Below are 14321 nucleotides of genomic sequence, written 5' to 3' on the forward strand. Positions count from 1 at the left end.
ACCTACCCAAGCCAAATGGCATTTTCCTGTGGCAATCACTGCCTTTGTTGCAGATTGCATTCTCCCAGAAGCAGACTTTGAGAAAGCAATTAACATAAAGGAGTTTTATTTGGGAGTACTCTTTAGATCAACACCTATGGAAGGGAAAGGGCCAGGATAGAGCAGGGAGAGGCTGGATTATAATGTGTCATTGAACATGTCATCCAACCCTATTGGAGCTTTGAAGCTGGAAGAGCCCTTAAAGTTGTCCCAAGTTGGCATTATGACTCTGCATCAACCAGTCATTAGTTAAGGAGTGTAACATTGGGCAAGAAAAGCCCTCAGCTGAAAGAAATGAATGGAGGGCTCTCAACCAGCAGTACTCGGATATGGCTGGTGCAACACACTAACCTATCCTATGCAAAAAGGCATATTTCCCCCCAATAAGTTCCTGTTATAACAGCTCCCTGGTCCCCACTTTTCCTGGAGCCACTGACAGCTAACAGCAATAAAATATCAAGAGCCACTGCTTTCAGTTTGTAGCCCTGACCTAGTCTCTTCAACTCAACACTACCCTTGACACCCATCTTCTGGATAAGAATAAGCCTAGTCAGCCAAGGTCTGCCACACTACACTTTATCTCAAATGCCCCTGGACAATCTGACTACAGTTGCATTTCAAGAATCATCTTCAACCTCATTTGCCACATTAATCCGAAATACACTTCCTGCCAAACAGTACTAGCTATCTGTTAGAGATCAAAGAGATTTTCTGTTTTCTCAGACTACCCACCACCTAGTTTATAACCTCAATCTCAGTGTGTATCCCTATTTTGCAGAGTACCATTGATATACTTATGCCACCCAAATCTCATCTTGAATTGTAATCCCCCAAATCCCCATATGTCAAGGGAGAGACCAGGTAAAGGTAATTGAATCATGGGGGGCAGTTCCCCCAGTGCTGTTCTCCTGATGCTGTGTGAGTTCTCACGAAATCTGATGGGGCTCTTCCCCCTTTGCTCAACACTTCTTCCTGCCACCTTATGAAGAAGGTGTCTTGCTTTCCCTTCACTTTCTGCTGTGATTGTGTTTCCTGAGGCTTCCCCAGCAATGCTGAACTGTGAGTCAATTACACCTCTTTCCTTTATAAACTACTCAGTCTTGGGTAGTTCTTTAGAGCAATATGAAAATGGACTAATACAACTATTCAAACTGTCATTGAATATCTTCTCCTGTCAAGCTCCCAACAATAACCAGAGTGAATCAGCTCTTGCCCTTTCTTCTTATATTCAAAAGACACCATGACTGCCAGCCTCCAAAAAATAGCCTCATCTCTCAAAATGAAAATCTTGCCTTATACCAACTCCTTGGTCTCCATTCCTTTTGGAACCCCTTGTCACAAGCCAGTGCTTAGCCCAGAGCCCAGCAAATAGCCCTAAATAAACACCTTTTGCCTGTTCCTCTGTTTTCAGCACCAGAAATACCCATCTCCTAGGGAGTATCTGGCTCTATCACCTGCAAGCTGTGTGACCAGGTGGCTTTGCCTCCCTAAGCCTCAACTCCTTTACCTGTCAAATGGAAGTAAAAGAACCACCTCCCAGGGCCATTTCAAGTGTTGGGACAATTAAAGAATTAGACACCTAGCGGAGAAACTGAATCCCACCCAAGACCTCTCTAGTGAGAAACTAACCCATCCTCTTTTGATGACCTGGTAGTGCTGCCTGAAACTGATGGCTTCACTGGGAAGGGAAATCATTTTCAGTCTCTTTTTTAAAATTTCAGGATGCAGCTGAGGACCAAGTTATATCGTACTACTGTACAGATTTATTACTAAGGAATTGTTATTACTTTTTCCTGACTTTAATCTTTTCCCATATTAGGTCCTATCATCAAAGCCAAATACTTAAGATTCTACCACATAAAAAAAGAGAAATGATCTTGAAAACATTTAGCATTTCAACAAATAACAAAAACCTTAGTATTTTATTGATAAATAAATTTTAGCCATAGCTATTATTAAGGCTTTGTCTCTTACAAAGGAGAAAGGTAAAGGCTTATAATTTCCCTATTAAGTCAGCACATAAAATGCAATTTTAACTCAAAATTCTGTTAAAAGTATATTTATTGTCATAGTTTCCAGCCCTTATTGGTCCTGAGAATCACCTGTAGAGCCTCTTAAATATAAAGATAGCTGTTTGGGGCCATTACAAATGTAGTACTAAGAACATCTTATACAGTACCTATCTTTTGGGGCACATATGTATGCATCTCTGTGAAGTGTATATCTGAGAATAGAATTGCTAAATCAGGATATGCATGTAATTAGCTTTCATTGATATCACTAAAGAGTTTTCCAAAATGGTTGTACAAATTAACACTCACACCAATGAATATGAGAATCCCCATTTTTCCATATTCAATACGATTGCTTGGTATTTTACATCTTTTTAATTTTAACCACTCCAGTGGGTAATTTAATTTTTATTTCCTGAGCCATAAATGAAGTTGAGCATATATTTATTGAGTATTTGCATATTTGCTCTCAGGTGTGCCAAGTATTTTAAAAATTGAGCTGTGTTTTACTGGTTAATACATAGGATTCCTGTCTACATATTCATTCCCTCTCACTAGGGTATAAGTCTTTTATTTTTTATGTGTGTATTGAGAATATTTTTCTTCACATATCACTCTCTTCAATGGTGACTTTTGTTAAATTTTGTTGTTCCCTCACACTCCGGGGCCTATTATGGGGAGGGGGGAGGGGAAGGGGGAGGGATGGCATTGGGAGTTATACCTGATGTAAATGACGAGTTGATGGGTGCTGACGAGTTGCTGGGTGCAGCACACCAACATGGCACAAGTATACATATGTAACAAATCTGCATGTTGTGCACATGTACCCTAGAACTTAAAGTATAATAAAAAAAATTTTTGTTGTTGTTCCCTAAATTTAATATACTCCAACTTATCAATCGTTAACTACATAGATGCCCATTAACAGTTAAATGGATAAATCAATTGTGGTTTATTCAATCAATGAAATACTATAAAGCAATGAAAATGAACAAATCACAACTACTTACAACAAATATGAGTGAATCTCATACAACACTGAGGGAAGGAAGCTAGCACAGGAGTATATATTATTTTAATTTGTTTTTTGTTTCTAAAACAAACAAAACTAACCCATGATGTTAGAAGTTAGGATGTTGACAACTTTCACTGGGCTGTAGTAGCTAGAAAGCGGCCCTAATGGCTCTCTTGACCTGCTGGTGAGAATCTGTTTCTGGATCTAGAAGATAGTTACTCAGTTTTGTTCAGTTTGTGAAAATTTATCTAGCTTCACATTTATGATATATGTTTATTTCAATAAGAATTTAACCAAAATAGAGGTACATATACCTTAGCCTCAACACCTGGACATCTATGTTTCTTAGTGATTCAAATGGGCAGCCAGGGCAAGGAACTTCGATCAATATTCTGTTCACAAATATGTGTGCAAATATAAGGACTGGAAGCCCCGTTTCTTGAAAAATGTCTGTGGCTTATGGGAAACATTAAAATGGTGGGATTCTGAGTTGCTTTTTTCCTCTAACATTGCAATTTGTACACTTACAATGTTGTTTTGTGCAATTGTGAAAATCCTGTGAATTACACTTCTCTGTGCTCTCATTTGTCGGTGTCGTCCATTTTCTAGGAAGAAACATTTGCTTGCATGTCTAGAAGTGTGGCAAAAGGGAAGAGGGACAGAAGCTATGAGGAAGCGAGAAAATAAGTGCTGGCTTTCCTCCACCTCGTGCTACTCTGATTAGTCCCAGCGCACAGCCAAGAATCCTCCTCTGACCAGATGTGGGGGCACAGTGGTGATGTACACTTGCCAGAAGGGCAGAGTCCGATGTTTTGGGGGTTCTGCAAATTACTGGAGCAGAGTGTGGTCCCAAAGAACAGGAGAGACAGAGGAAGCTTCCAGCTACAGCTTTCTCCTCCACTTTTTCTCTGCCTTCTCATGCCCTGCTTGTCTGGCAATTTGAATGCAGACTAGACATTTCATCGTTTGTTACAAGGACTTATGAAAAGGGATACAGACTCCAATGTTGTTGGGCAGATTCTAGTTTAGGCTAGAAGCTGGGGAGTAGGGGAGGAGACATAAGAGAGGAGGATGAGGTGTTAATGCTGTGTGTACTTTTGAGCCAGGAAAGAAATGTAATTCTGGATGATGAAGGTCAAAGGGATCTGTTTTTCAGAGAGACAAAGAGCCCCTGCAATACTGTGAAATATATATTTGGTATCCGTCCCCTTTCCTGGCATACAACTTATAAAATACTTTGAATCTCCAAAGTGTTTTTTGTTTGTTTTTTTGGTATGCAATTGTTGACTGATAGACTCAGGGTGGGACTGGCCACTAAAAAGACAAAGGCATGATCAGAGGGTTGGGACTTTCAGCCCCACTCCCCAACCTTCCAGGCAGGGGAGAGAGGCTGAAGGTCAAGTTGATCACCAGTGGCCAACAGTTTAATCAATCATGCCTATGTAATGAAGCCTCCATAAAAACCCAAAAGGGCAGAGTTCAGAGAGCTGAACACATGCAGGCTAACAGGAAGGTGAACAAGAATTTATTCATGTGCCAGGAAGATGGAACACCCCAACTCCACAGGGGCAGAAACTCCTGTGCTTGGGACCCTTGCAGACCTCACCCTATGTACCTCTTCTCTGGCTGCTTATTTGTATCTTTTAAAATAGGCCAGGTGTTGTGGCTTCCACCTATAATCCCAGTAACGCTTTGAGAGGCCAAGGTGGGAGGGTCATATGAGCCCAAGAGTTCAAGACCAGCCCAGCCAACACAGTAAGACTCTGTCTCTATGAAAAATAAAGGAAATTATCCAGGCATGGTGGCATGATCCTGTAGTCTTAGCTATTTGGAAGGCTGAGGCAGGAGGATCACTTGAGCCCAGGAGTTTAAGGTTACAGTGAGTTATGATCATACTGCTACACTCCAGCCTGGGCACATGTGCAAGATCCTGTCTTAAAAAAAAAAAGGAAAATCTTTTAAAATAAACCAATAAACATAAGTAAGTGTTTCCTGAGTCTGGTGAGCCACTCTAGCAAATTAATTAAACCCAAAGAGGGGATTGTGAGAACCCCAACTTGAAGCCAGTCGGTCAGAAGTTCTAGAGGCCTGGACTTGCAACTGGTACCTGAGAGGGGGGAGCAATGTTGAGGACTGAGCTCTTCACCTGTGGGATCTGACATGATCTCCAGGTGGATAGTATTGGAATTGAATTGAAAGACACCCAGCTGGTGTCTGCTGCAGAATTGATTGCTTGCTTGCTAGAGGGGAGAAATATCCACATAATTTAGGGTCACAGAAGGCTTCTGTGTTGATGATTATTGATGTGTGGTATGAGAGCAGAGGAAAAAACACAGTTTGAGTTTTTCCTAACAGTTCCCATCCCTAGTTATGTGATGGTTGCCAGTTTTTTGCCACTATAAATCAGGGGACTTCTGTAATCATTTACGCCTCATTTGGGGAAAAATATCAAATTGTTGCATTGTTCACTTCTGTATCTTATTTCCTCCTGCTCCCTTAAACTGTTAGTTATTTTCAAATACAAAATCCTATGTAGTCCAAAATTAGCATTTCTACACCATAAATTGATTGTATTGAATTAGTGAATAATGAGGCAAGTTGGAAGAGCCAGAACAATTGAAGACTCTCATCACATATATGACAAACCTCCCAAGCCTTACCTTTTGTTGCAGACAAATCAAATCCCTTCTTTCTTTCCTTCTGCTGTACCTGGCACTTCTCTAGAGCTGCTATTCCAGCTGGCCTGCCCTGTACTTGGTGATATTAGAGATCTGTAACTCACCTTAGACCACAGGTTCTCAGAGTATGGTCCCCCTGCAATATTGTCCTTAATATATGATGTGATATTTTATATATAGGTAAATATATAAAAATATTTAGATATATACGAAATATATAAAATATATTAAGATATATGAAATATATAATGTTATATCTATTATATATAGTAATATTTTCTAACATGCAGGGAGGGTGAGAGGATCACATTCCTCCCAATATCACAGAAAGTGTACAATGCCCTCGTGATATTGTTCCCATGATCCAGGAGGCAAGAGGATATTGCTTTCAATATCGCAGGGGGTGTACACGCCCCCAGTGATACTGTTCCTAATTTCAGCGTGGGAGAGGATGTTATTACTCCCAGTATCGCAGAGATTATAAACACTCCCTTGATATTGTAACTAATATCCGGGTTGGGGGGACAGGATGATATTACTCTCTATATCGTGGAGGGTGTACACCCGTCTTTGATATTGTTTGTTAATTTCTAGACGGAGAGATGGTATTACAATATCGTAAACACGCGGTGTGTCCACTGTGGATCGTAATAGGCAGGGAGAGAGAGAGGGGTGATGTTGCTCCCCATATCGCGAGGGGTGCCCACCCTGCCTATCATATTGTTTCTTATATCCAGAGGGGAGAGGATGATATTACTACCAATATTGAAGAAGTGTACACGCCCCCTGAGATATTGTTCCTAATGTCCACATTGGGAGAGGATGATATTACTCCCAATATCATAGGGAAGTGCACACCCCACCTGTGATATTATTCCTGCTATCCAGAATAAGAGAGAATGATATTACTCCCAAAAGTGCAGGGGTTGTCCACCTACCATGGGATATTGTTCTTAATAGCTAAAGGGAAAGAAGATAATATTACTCCTTATACTGCAGGGGGTGTGCACTCACCTGTGACATTGTTCCTAATATCCAGGGAGGGAGAGCATGATATTACTCCCAATCTTGCCATGGGTGTACACTCACCCTGTGATATTGCGCCTAATATCCAGGGGGTAGAGTATGACAGTACTCCCAATATAACAGTGGGTGTACATCCACCCGGGAATATTACTCATCATATTCAGGGAAGAGGAAAATGATATTACTCCCAATATGGTACAGAGTGTACAACCCTTCCATCATATTGTTCCTAATATCAGGAGTGGTAGAGGATGATATTACTTTCAACATTGCAGGCTGTGTACACCCAGCCTATGATATTGTTCCTAATATCCACGAAGGGAGAGAATGATATTACTCACCATATAGTAGGAGGTGTGCACCCACGCTGGAATATTGTTCCTAATATCAAGGGGAGTTGGGGAGAGGTTGATATTACTCTCAATATCGCAGAGGATATACATCTCCCCTGCAATACTGTTGTTAACCTTCAAAGGAGGAGAGGAGGACATAACTCCAGATATTGAAGAAAGAGTAAACCCTCCTGTGATATTGTTCCTAATATCCGGAAGGGGAGAAGAGGATATTACTCCCCGTATTACAGGGGGTGTACATCCACTCTGTGTTATTTTTCCTAATATGCAGGGAGGAGGAGGATAATAGTATTCCCAACATGGCAGGGCATGTACACCCACCTGTAAGATTGTCCTTAATATTCAAAGGCAGAGGGGATGATACTACGCCCAATATCGCAGAAAGTGTGCAACCCCCAGTGATATTGTTCCCATCATCCAGGAGAGTAGAGGATGATATTACTTTCCACATCACAGAAGGTATAACCGCAGGCAGTGATACCGTGCCAAATTTCAACGTGGGAGAGGATGATACAATATGACGGAGAGTATGAACAATCCTGTGATACTGTTCTTAACATGAAGGGTGGGGAAAGGATGATATTAGTGTGAATGCTGCAGAGGGTGTACACCCGTCTGGAAATAGTTCCCAATTGCGAGAGGGGGAGATGCTATTACTCAAAGTATCGTAAACACGCTGTGGGACCACCGGGGATCGCAATATCCAGGCGGGGGAGAGGGTGGTGATATTACTCCACTCCTCGCGGGGGGTGTCCACCCCACTGCCAGGTGGGTCGTAATATCCAGGGTGGGAGAGGGGGGTGATATTACTCCACTCCTCGCGGGGGGTGTCCACCCAACTGCGAGGTGGGTCGTAATATCCATGGGGGGAGGGGGGGTGATATTGCTTTGTATATATTGTTCTGTGATTAATGGACCAGTGAATAATGATTGTGAGTTGTTGAGATACTTACTACGAACAGTATCAAAGACAGGTGTACACACTCTGCAATATAGGGAGGAATATCATCCTCTCCCCGCCTGGATATTAGGAATAATATCAAAGGAGTGTTTATAACCCCTGCGATATTGGGAGTAATATCATCCTCTCCCAGGTGGACATTAGGAACAGGATCACCGGGACGTGGACACCCCCTGCGATATTGAAAGGAATATCATCCTCTTCCCTCCTGGATCATGGGGACAACATCACTGGGGGGTGTACACTTTCTGTGATATTGGGAGTAACATCACCTTCTGTGCCTTGGAATATTAAGGACAATATCATGGGGGGGGGCGTGTACATCTTCTGCAATATTGGGGATAATATTATCCTCTCTCCCCCTGCATATTAGCAAAGATATCACAGAGTGGGTGTTCACCTCCTGCGATATGCGGATTAATACCATCCTCTCCCCTTCCGGATATCAGGAATAGTATCACACGGGGGTGTACAGTGTCTGCCATACTGGGAGTAATATCAACATCTTGGCCTTGGAATATTAAGAAGAACATCACAGGGTGGACGTACACCCCCTGCCATATTGGGAGTAATATCAGCCTCTCCCCTCCATGGATATTAGGAATAATATCCCAGGCTGGGTGTAAGCCTCCTGCCCTATGGGGAGTAATATCATCCTCTCCCTTCCAGGATATTAATAACAATATCACAGGGCGGGTGAACACAGCCTGCAATACTGGAATTATTATCATCCTCTCCCCTCTGGATACTAGGAACAATATCGCAGAAGAACTGTACACTGTACCCTCCCTGCGATATTGGGAGTAATATCATACGCTTCTACCGTGAATATTAGAAGCAATATCACCGGGTGGCTGTCCATTCATTGCTATGTTGGGGGTCATGTCATATTCTACTCCCCGAGATATTAGCATCAGTGTCACAGGGTGAGTGTACACCTACTGTGATATTAAAACTAAAATCGTGCTCTCCGTCCCTGGATAATAGGAACAACATCACAGGTAGGTGTATACCCCCTGTGGCATTATGAGTAATAATATGATTAATTATTAAACATCAAGGATCGATTTTAATAATTATCAATGACACTATTAATAGGATACCATTATCAATTATGGATAATTATTTTAAATATGATTATGCACGCTTAAAATTAATTATTAATATTAACGTCATTTAACAATATTGTTAGTTCTTAATATTAATTATTATTTTATTACCAACATCACTTAGTATTGATTTAAGTAACATTAATTGCTGATATCATTATTTTATTAATAGTGATATTACTATTAATTATTAATACTAATCATTAGCATTTTTAACCAGTATTAATTTTTACTATCTTTATTCTGATTACTAATATGAATGATTACAATTAATTTTTATTATATTATTAATATTAATAATTATTAGACTTGTTCCTGATATCCGGAGTGGAGAGGATATTACTTCCAATATCTCAGAAAGTGTGCACCCCTCCATAATGTTATTCCTAATAGCCAGGGGGTAGAAAATGACATTATTGAAACTATTGCAGTGGGTGTACATCCCTTCAGTCATCTTGTTCCTTGTATCCTGAGTGAGAGAGGATGATATGATTCCCAATATCTCAGGGGGTGTAGACCTCCCCCGTGATATTGTCCCTAACATCCAAAGGTGGAGAGGATGATATTTCTTCCAATTTTGCAGGGGGTGTCCACCACCTCTGTGATATGGTTTCTAATATCCAGGGGGCGAGAGGATATTAGTCTCAATATTGCAGGAGGTGTACACTCCCTAGTGATATTGTTCCTAATATCCAGGGACGGAGAGGACAATATCACTTCCAATAGAGCAGGGGGTGTACACGCCTTCTGTGACATTGTTCCTAATAGCCAGCGGGGGAGAGGAAGATATTACTCCCAATATCGCAGAGGGTATATACCCCCTTGTGATATTGTTCCTTATATCCTGGGAGGGAGATGATGATACTAGTGGCAATATCGCAGAGGGTGTACACACCCACTGTGATATTGTTACGAATATCCAGAGGGGAAGAAAATGATATGACTCCCAGTGTCACAGGGGGTGTACATCCTCCTGTGATATTGTTTCTTATATTCAGGGGGAGAGGATGATATTACTCCCAAAATCGCAGGGGTTGTATACACCTCCTGCAATATTGTTCCTAATATCTTGAAGGGGAGAGCATAATATTACTCTCAATATCACAGGGGGTGTACACCTCCTTTGTAATATTGTTCTTAATATCCATGATGGGAGAGGATGATATGACTCCCAATATAGCAAGTGTACAGCCGCCTATGATACAGTTCCTAACATCTAGGTGGGGAGAGGATGATATTACTGCCCATATCGCACGAGTTGTAAAACCCCTTCGATATTTTGCCTACAATCCTGAGGGGAGAGGATGATATTACTCCCAATATCAAAGAAGGTGTACACCCCCCCCATGACACTATGCCCAATATCCACGTTTGGAGACGATGACATTACGCCCAATATCGCAGGGGATGTAAACAGACCCTGAGATATTGTTCCTTATATCGAGATGGGGAGAAGATGCTATTCCTCCCAATAACACAGGGGCTGTGGCTGTACACCCCTCCTGTGACACTGTTCTTAATATCCTAGGGAAGACAGGATGATACTACACCCAATATCGCAGGGGATGTACACCCACCGGGTGAAATTGTTCTTAATGTACTCCACCTCCCACCACCAGGGATATCGTTCCTAATATCCAGGGGAAGAGAGGATGACATTATGCCCAATATCGCAGGGGAGTGTACACATCTTCTGTGATGTTGTTCCTAGTATCCAAAGGTAGAGACGATGATATTACTGGCCATATCGCAGGGGCTGTACACCCTTCTGTGATATTGCTTTTGACATTCAGTGGGGGAGAGGATAACATTAATCCCAATATTGCAGAAGGTGTACAGACCCCTGTGATGTAGTTCCTACTGTACAGGGAAAAGAGAAGAATATTGCTCTCAATAACGCAGGGGGTGTAACCACCCTGCCCCCCATCTATTGTTCCTAATATGCAGCAGGGTGGAGGCTGATAGTACTCCCAATATCCCAGAGGGTGCACACACACCTGTGATATAGTTCTTAATATCCAGCGGGAAAGAGGCTGATTTTACTTTTGATATCGCAGTGGGTGTACACCACCCCCAACCCGGGGTATCGTTCCTAATATCCAGGCGGGAACAATATGACATAGCTGACAATATCGAAGGGGGTGGACACCTCTTCTGTGATATGGTTCCTGATATTCAGGGGGTGAGTGGATGATTACTCCCAATAAAGTAGGAACCATAAAGCCACCCTGGGATTTTGTCCTTAATAACCACAGAGGAGAGGTTATATTACTACCAATATTGCAAGGGGTGTACACCCCTCCTGTGATATTGTTTCTGATATCCAGGAAAGGAGCAGATGGCATTACTACCAATATTGAAGGGATGCACAGCCCCCATGGGATATTGTTCTAAAGATACAGGTTGAAAGAGGATGAGATTCCATCCAATATAACAAGGGGTGTACACCCCGCCTGTGATATGAATCGTAAAACCTAGAAGAAGAGAGAATGACATTGCTTCCAAAAATACATGGGGTGTACACCCACCCTGTGATATTGTTCCTGTCATCTAAAGGAAGAGATGATGATACTACTCTCACTACCGGTGAAGGTACACACTCCCCTGTGATATTGTTCCTCATAACTTGTGGGGGAGAGCATGATATTACTTCCAATATGACAGTGGTTTGACACCCAGTCTGTGATATTGCTCCTAGTTTCCAGTAGGTAAAGTATGATGTTCCTGCCAAGAGAGTAGTGGGTGTACAGCCGCCCTGTGATATGTCTCCGAATATTCAGGGAAACACAGGACGACATTAGCTCAAATCTCCCAAAAAGTGTACATCCATGGTGTACACCATGGTTCCTTATAGCCGGAGGTGCAGAGGATGGTATTCGTTCTCCTACCGCAGGCTGTGTACACACAACCTGTGAAATTGTTCCTAACATCCTGAACAAAAGAGACTAATAATGGACACGCATTGCAGGGTGGAGTAATTATTGTGATCCACATCATAATGGGGAGTAATAGCAACCCCCTCTCTCCCCCTCGCTGTTAGGATCCACATCGCAAGGGGGTGAGGCATCCCCCGCGATATGGGGAGTAATAGCATCCCCCTCTCTCCCCCTGGCCTTATAGAAGGAGGCTGGCCCTATGTAAGTGCCCCCCAATGCCATCACAGGCTTTAATGTATTCACTTAAAGTTTTTTCCTCATTTAGATCTGCCTTTCCCTTAATAGGTCTAATTGCTGCCTGACATTCTGTATTAGCATTTTCATGAGCAAGCAGCTGAACGATCACTTTCTTGGCATGAGAATCGGAAATAGCCTTTTAAGCTGCATCCTGCAAACGGGCGATAGAATCTGGAAAAGGCTCCCTTGGACCCTGTTGAACTGTGTGAAAAGAAGGATAAGCAGTAGCAGGGTCGTGAATTTTTTCCTAGGCTCTTAGGCATGTAGTTCTGAGCTGATCAACAGCCTCATCACCTATTACCATCTGTTGATTTAGAGTACCCCATGCCTGTCCGATTCCAAGCAATTGATCAGATGTGATATTAATGGGACGTTGGGCTTGAGCATTTCTGCGTGCCTGATTTGTTGCTTCATCCGTCCACCAGGTTTTCAATTGGAGAAATTCAGAGGAGGACAGGGCGGATCGGGCTAATGCCTCCCAATCCATAGGTATTCAACGTCTGTTATAAGTCATACATTGTAACAAGGAATGAACATAAGGAGAATTTGGCCCATCTTGTCCAATTGCTTGCTTTAAGTCTTTTAATATTTTAAAAGGAAATGGCTCCCAGCATGCTTGAGCAAGTTCTCTGGGCTCCTCAGCTGGCGAAGTAATTACCAGAAACTGCCAAGCATTCAAATCCCCCATTTCTTGTACCTGGCGAATGGATGCCTGGATTGTGCCTGTGCCATAATTTGTATTTGGACAGGCTCGCAGCATTCCTTTACCATAATTAACAGGTGGGCAAGCCTGGATCATTCCCTCATCGTAATTGGCTTTTGGACAAGCCTGAAGCTTCCCTTCACCATAGTTACCGGCGGGGACTGCCACAAAGGGAGCCGCAAGGCGCATCTCAGTCTCCCACTCCAAAAATTCCTAAGACTGGCCTGGGGGTGGTCATTCCAGACCTTCCCCTAAAGGCGCAGTAGGTGGCACTGTTCCTTTTATAAGTTTTTGGAGATTAGCATACATACCCTCCCGTTTCTCGCCCTTTTTAAAACTAAACTGTCATGGTTCACTTTGCTGATAATTAGACTCCTGATTATTCAACTTTCCTATGTCATCCTGAAACTCCTCCTTCTCCTCCTCAGTGTGGAAGGGCTCCAGTGCTGTTTTAATTGCCGATTACACAGACTAAGCAGAGACGGGAATATCGTGGCCCTCTTGTTGTGCTCGTTTTAAGTCTGATCCGACTTTGTCGGATCTTTCACATTCATGGTTCCATATTCCGGGAACCAAGGAGAATACTTGTCTACCAGATGGAAAAAAGATGTGAGATTTTGGGTACTCACAATTACCCCTCCGTGGTGCAGTAACTGCTGCACAAGGCTTAAGTAATTAGCGAACTTACTTTCAGCCTGACCCATATTTTCCCCAGGTTTCCCTGGAATTCTCCGAGCACCCTACTTACCCTAGAGCTTGAAGTGAAAACCTACTTGGGAGTCCTTTTTTGGTCGTCCTCCACTTTCCACACTCTGGTGTTCCTTCACTGGATTATTTGCAAAGATTACCGGAGCCCCGTGTTGGGCACCAGAGACCAGCCTGGGCAAACAAGGGAGACCCCCGTTTCTACCAAAAAAAAAAAAAAAAAAAAATTTAGCCAGGTGTGGTGTCGTGCACCTGTAATCCCAGCTACTCCATGAGAAATCAGACAAAACCTGGCACCAGAGACTGATTTTCTTCTAAAATGCTTTCTCCAAAATATTTTTAAAACAAAAGGGGAAAATTGGAAAGGAAATATTTTGGGCCCCCCAAATCACTAAGATAAAGGGAAAAGTCAATTTGGGAACTGCTTAGGGCAAACCTGCCTCCCATTCTATTCAAAGTCATCCCCTGCTCACTGAGAAGAATGCATATCTTATTGCTTCCTTTGGAAAGGCTCATCGGAAACTCAGAAGAATGCAACAGTTCAATC

The sequence above is a fragment of the Trachypithecus francoisi genome, unplaced genomic scaffold (genome assembly GCF_009764315.1).
Source record: "Trachypithecus francoisi isolate TF-2019V2 unplaced genomic scaffold, Tfra_2.0 Lachesis_group4, whole genome shotgun sequence".
In the NCBI taxonomy this organism is placed as follows: domain Eukaryota; kingdom Metazoa; phylum Chordata; class Mammalia; order Primates; family Cercopithecidae; genus Trachypithecus; species Trachypithecus francoisi.